This window comes from Henckelia pumila, chromosome 2, assembly GCF_033568475.1.
Source record: "Henckelia pumila isolate YLH828 chromosome 2, ASM3356847v2, whole genome shotgun sequence".
NCBI lineage: Eukaryota > Viridiplantae > Streptophyta > Magnoliopsida > Lamiales > Gesneriaceae > Henckelia > Henckelia pumila.
The window spans coordinates 60,642,252-60,649,302 of NC_133121.1; positions in this window are offsets into that span (position 1 = coordinate 60,642,252).

The following is a 7,051-nucleotide window of genomic DNA, read 5'->3' on the forward strand; positions in this document are numbered from 1 at the left end:
CCAAAGAAGTCAAGAAAGTGGAGAAAATGTCAAAGAGAACACAAAAATAGGTGACACAGTCCGAGACGCATGCGCGTCGCGCCTTGTTCCACGCGCGCCAGCGCGTCCTTGCGGATTTGAAGACTTTGAGGTAGAACGTCATGCGCGCCTGCGCGTCAGTACATAGAGCCATGCGCGCCTGCGCGTACATCTTGCGCGCCCGCGCCTTGGAGTTTTACACATTGTTTGGCGTGTTTGTGTGTGTGGGAACTTTTTGATATTTTGGTATTATTTTCCTATTTTGAGTCTTTTAATTATACTAGGAAACTTTCTAGATGATATCTTTGATATCTTTAGGCTATATTTTGCATTATATTTTATTTTTTATTGTAAACTATTAATATTTTTGTTTATTTCATTAATAATAATTCAGATTCAGTTTATACACAAATTATTAAAATTCTATCAAGAATTTTATTCAAAGCTTTGCTTTGCTCTTCAAATCAAAATTTTTCAATTTAATTACTTGAAAACCTTTGTCGATTGTTTCTCACTGAAGATTGTCAGATACAAGTTATCTGAAGGTTTTTTTTGGTTTCAATTGTTGTGATTTCTGTTGTTAATCGTTCCGTCGATTAAAGGTGGAAATACAAAAATTCTAGCTATTTTTACTTGTTTCAAAGATTGGGCAAAAACTTTGGATATTTTGTTTATTGATTGGAGGGTGCGATTGAAATTATAATCGTGTTTACTAATCATACTCATCCAGATTCATATCAACCGGCATATGGAAACGCTTCATATCCTGCCTCGAAATAGACAGTCATTTTCACCTGGTATAACTCATATCGCAGTCTTTGATGACACCATCATCGCTAATCCTATCCTCGAGAGATCTGAACAACTGATTTTAAAGGAAACTTGTCCCCACCGATTCAATATTTTTACTAGCTCATGTTCCTGCTGAAACGCATCAGCCCTGACATGAATTTTAAAAGATAAGATTCTTGATGAACATTTCACTCCTGGCACTTGCGTAATCCACTTAGTTACCAAGGACTTCAAAGGATATGCCTATCATTAACACGCTCGGAATAATATTCATGACACGTCGCATATCCGACTATTGGCTATTGCTAAAACACAATAACCTTGACAATTAGTCCGCAATCTTTAGACAATATGCATTGTCCTTAATCCATTCTAGTATTTCAATGGCACAAAACATAAAAATCTTATGGGAAGATTAATGGCAACAATCCTGCTAGACTCTAAAAACCAAGTCTCAGCTATTGTCTCATACCACGATCATGAAAGAGTGGGTTCCCGGTGAGCCAACTTGTGGCTAAGGGCTTTGATGACTCTATGTATAAACAATCTTTTGTTTAATATAATTTACACTTTTATAATGGCGTCTACTTTATCTTTTATCATATTATTATGTTGTGACATACTATAAGATGTTTAGATGAAGACCTTGAATATACTATAGTGTATGTAAGATATGGTAGCACATGGGGATGGCTATCATGAAACACATCTTATAGTCACTGTATATTCTAAACAGTTCCTAGTCGATTGAGCCGTCCGTTAATAAGGATAAGGATCGCTCGAGATTGAGACTAGCATTTGCGATGCCGAGTACCACGTTTCATTGGTATGGAACATAGAGATGTTCAAAGCATGCAAATGGATATTCATACGATGAATGATCGAACTACCCTATCCGGACTTTCCAAGTGGTTATCACTTATAGAGTGGATAAAGTCTGCGGTTTTGGTTGTACACCATTAGTCCTTACTACTTGAAACATTATTGAGACTCTATATGCTAGTGCTGTGCTTTGACTCGTTTACCGACTCTATTGGGGTCATCAGGTGTCGAGATTGGGTACGGTTACAACACATATAGGAGTCGATGCTTTGTTGTCAAGGATTCACCACATACTTGCGAGTGTGGATATCCTATGCAATCTGATGAGATATTAGTGTGACGAATCTCTGGCTAGAGTACATGATGTATTTTAAGAAATGGTTTCTTAGTAGCACATGCGATGTCACTATTTGATCTTCAAGATGCATTGCATAGTTATCGAATCTCGAACGACTCTCGATTTACCAATGGTTGTTGATTCGATTGGGATATATGGATGAAGGGACCGTACTCTACGCTAACCAAAATCTATTGGTTCTTGCAGGCACTATTAGTGATACCTAGGGAATCATGGGGCGATGTTGCTAGGCGCTCTTACCATGTTTCGATGGGCAAGTCGGAAATTGTTGTTCCGAGTCACAAGGAGTTGTGAGCCCACGGCTAGCTGTATCCCTGAACCATTGAGGGTCACACAAGTAATGGATTTTTAATCCCCGTTGAGATAGTTAAATTTAGAGAGTTAAATTTAATGAACAAAGAAGTGGGACTTCTTATTTAAGAGTAGAGGGAGTAAGATTTCCTAAAATAACATAGGGATGGGCATTTTTGGAAATCACTGAATTCGGATTCAGAAAATTTATCTTGACTTTAAAAGGTTCAGAAATGGTTTCTGTGCACATTGGTGAAATTGGTTTATCAATCTGAGTCACGATGAATTTTATATTAATTTCTGAACATGCGGGCTTTGCTTGTCAGGCTTGAACTTATGACTAATGGGCCCTAAGCTGTTAGCAGCCCACATTATAATAAGGTATTGAAGTACAAAAATTAAAAAACAGAGGCATAATTTTCGAAATTCACTAGGGTTTTGAGACCTAGTGGCTGCCGCCCCCTCTCCCCTCTCTGCTCGAAAAATTCCAGCCTGTGAATTTTGAATTTGCAGTCTGGTTTAACGGATCAAATTCATTAATTCTCTTTGTAGAAACTTCTGATAGATTTTCTAGTGCAATCTATCAGAGGGATTAAACTTCTGTTCGTGGACCTGATTGAAGAATTGTTCGTCCATCAGTTCCTGGGATATACACAAGAGTAGAGTAATCTGTTGGTGTCCATAATCTCGTTTCGAGATTCAAGGTAAAAATTTAATTGTTATTTAATTTTTACACGCACAATTTAATCGTAAAGTTTTGATACCCATGATATGGAATCGTTCCATATAAATTTTTTTTAAAACTTTCGCTGCACCGGGTATCAATTCTGATTGATCTGATCACTGTTCTCCAACAGATCAGACAACTGATGTTTACTTGCTAATACCTATTGGAATTCACAATACTTGATGGAACTCAACCCATCGGTATACTAAGACGTCATCACAGGAACACTTCGTCAAATGTTCGGTTGACAATCTTCGAAAATTATTGTCTACCATTGACATGGAGCAAACACTTGATCCCTTCCTTACTCATCCTTGAGTATAATATTGCTAATACTAATAAATTGCTTGGATCAATTTCGGCTTCTCCTTAATAAAAAAACACTAAAATGAGGAACTACAAATTCCCTTGCTTGCTCTTGCTATGCCTGACAACCAAGTTAACACCAAAACTTGACTACACGAGTCAATTTTAAAATCATCCTCGATTAGCAGCAATCCCAAAAGATCCGTCTCTGACAACCCTAGAGATTCCAATTATACCCAAATCGCTAACTGCTTTGAGACTGTGCCAAGTACCAATCTCCTAAGCACACTACGTCAGAGTACTATCTCAAATACCTCTCGATCTACTACATCCAAACCATCACTGGTTGGACTTACTCGTCGATCGTGTTGATCTACTACGACTCACACTAGGCCTGTCATTGAAAATCAAATAAGACAACCATCGATCCTTGAAACCTACATGGCTCGACCAATAACCTCGACCCAATTGTCACAAGTCTACTATTTCCAAATACTAGAATCACGCTGGTTCACACATCTATCCCTGACAAAATCAGGCGATAGATAAAAGTAGTCACTGGCACTCATCTTGCGCCATTTCAAAACTACTAACCGCTACCTTGTTCACTCAAAAAGAACACCGTCGAACTAACCCAAAAAGTTTCCCTCAATCTGTCTACCTAGATAATTTCCATCCCATGGAAAATCCTACGCTTAATCTCTGAATGCATCAGACGATGCTTCGGGCAATTACTGGTAGAAATCCGTCTACCTACTAGATCCACTCGTTTATAAATATCTCCTAGGTCAAAAACCTACCTTCTCAGAGCAATCACTCGTCAAGTAAATCCCTCCAAGACTGGTTTTGACAGCAAAAAAACCCAAACCAATATCTCTGAAAAAATCCAGACGATATCTAAACCACTGATACCAAACTGGATATCTATCCACACCAAGGTCATACCCCGTTGTGACTGTTACCAACCCATAGATTGAGTAGCCTTCCCACCGCCACCTCCTGAAGCACAAAGGCTTCCAGGTACCCCGGCATAGGGTCGCGCCTCCTCACATCTAATATGGTAATATTTCACCACTCTTGGTATTACTCAACCTAGTTCCCTGATAAAAACCCATAATCACAAGGTCTCAACCTAAAGAGGTAAAACAAACTACTATTCTAAGAAAACAACCTAGAACGAAACCCAACGTTCTAAAGAAAGCAGTTTATAACAATATTCCCATGCCTCCTGAGGAATCACCTCATTACTGACACTAAACATAGTCAATCGACTAACTAGGTCAATCTTAGGAAAACACCTAGACTAACCATATGTCAAGCAGTTACAATCGGCTTACTCAAAACCTATGATTCACAACAGTTGAACACTTAATTAACTAATCACTGGATTAATCTCAAAATTATACATGTATCATTGCTTCAAGTTATGTACAATTTCCTTTATTACAATCCCATGTAACACAAATACAGTATCCAAAATACAATGAAAAATGTACACCCAATAACTTGAAATGATACAACCAATGCCTGATTATTCATTACAACTGAAATACTATTTACAACAACACAGTATTAAATCATCGTACTTGATCTTGATTTTGAGCATGAAGTTTCTCATCTGTCTAAGCATCGATACAAGCATACTCCTGATCAGATATCGTCATATGATTTCATGCAAAGAAACTTCGGAGAAATGGTGCTTGGTTGCTAACCAGCTATGCTCTGTACCAGTGCATGTCATCGAACCTCTTCTGCTCAGGATCTTTATAGAAGACCTATTTGCATCCATCACATTGGAAATGGACGGTTCTTTAACCAGATCTTTATGACAATCTCTCCAACAACAAGTGGAGAATCTTCAGGGTAGTGTCATCATGGCTGAATGGTATAGACACAAGTGTTAAGTATGTCCCAACAAATCCTCTGCCACTGCCTCCGAGATCTGGTACTCGATCCAAAGCTAGGATCCACATGAGTAGAAGTCTCAAAAACTCAAACACGATCCTTTGCCCTTTTCCTCACTTGCTAGAATCCCATAAGCCAAATCTTTACAACTCCTGTCGATGATGATAGTCCTCGGGCAACCTAATCGCCTCATTGTCATCTTTTATAATGTTTCTTTACTATATCCCAAGTCTCTTTGCATGCGCTCTGATACCAATAAATGTAGCGACCAACTCGGATCCACTACCTAATCAGAGTTAGAGCATAATTAAGCATGCAATTAAAATAAATACATAAATTTGCTGCAGAAGACTTAAATAAATGCTGGTCGGTAGAATACAACCGACTAAAACAAATTCGATATACAACTCAATCGAATTAAAACCTACAGCTAATCCTGCTGCCTTCACTGGTCACTGGCCTCTCCAAGCTGCTGGGCGCACTACCTGCACCTGCCCCGTCGAATGGGGTGTCCAAACATACAAAAATACTAGAATTGAGCGACTACGATCAATACGAAAGCAATGATATATAAAATATATGCAGCACACAAATGCCTTTAAAACATAGGTAAAACAGTCTACTCAGGGGCGCCATGAATATACAGCGTTGTGCTGAATAGCTAGTCCGCGAGGCACTCGTATATTCACCCATCAACTATAGCGTCTACTCCACCATCGTGGTAGCTCCTACTGATAGCAAAACCAGGGGCTGAGCCTCCCCAGACACGAATCCATAAGGAGTAACTCATCACCAATGGAAACTGTCATTACTCACATATCACGGGATGCTAGTCCATTATGTATAAAAACATGCATGTGCTAAAGCAGTAAAACATGAGAAACACGTAGCACATACTCATGCAACACATATATCATATATCATGATGGTCATCTCAGTCAGTACTTACGTACCTTACTAAAGGCAGTCCTAGCACTCCCAGTCTAGGTTTCAAGTCTATCATCAGCTCTACAGTGAAAATTACTCATGAATCATTAATTAAGCTCTAAAAGCATTAAATAAGCTATTGCATACTCCTAAAGAATTTAAAGACACCATAGTTATACATGCGTCCGCTGTCAGCCCGCTGATGGCGACTACCCCAAAACTTAGGCACAACTCCGTTACGATGCCGGGATCGCTCCACTACTTTTGAATTGTAAGGTTTGAAAATATTAAGTTATTAATTATGGGATTTAGTATTTAAATTCCGAATATGAGAAAATATGAATTAGGGAATTTATGGAAATTATAAGTTTCAATTTCGGGTTGAAAATATTTAATTTGAGGATTTTCGGATTTTAAGATTTTAATATCCAGCATTCTTAAATTAAATGAAGAGCATATTTGCATTAAGTATTTATGGGATTTAGGATTTAAATTATGAGTTTGATATTAAGAATAATTTAATTGGAGGAGGAAATCCGAGCAGGGACCAATTTGCAAATATGGAGAATTTCAAGGACTAAAATGCGATAAGGTTCGAAATGATTTAATTTTAATCCGAGAATATTTAATTTGAGAATATTTAGAGTTTAGAATTAAATTTTAATATTCTTAAATTATTTAGGATTGAAATTGAATTAAATCGCTTGTCCGGGGACTAATTTGTAATTATGCCAAAGTTTAGGGCCCAAAGTGCAATTTTCTTTGAAACTTGTGTTTTTAAACGTGTAATCTGTAGAAAATGATCAGATTTCAGCCCAAACTTCAGAATCAAATGAGAGAAAGTAAAGGGAAGGGTTCTAAGCTATTTTTGACCATTTCAAGCTCCGATAAAAATTGATCCACCC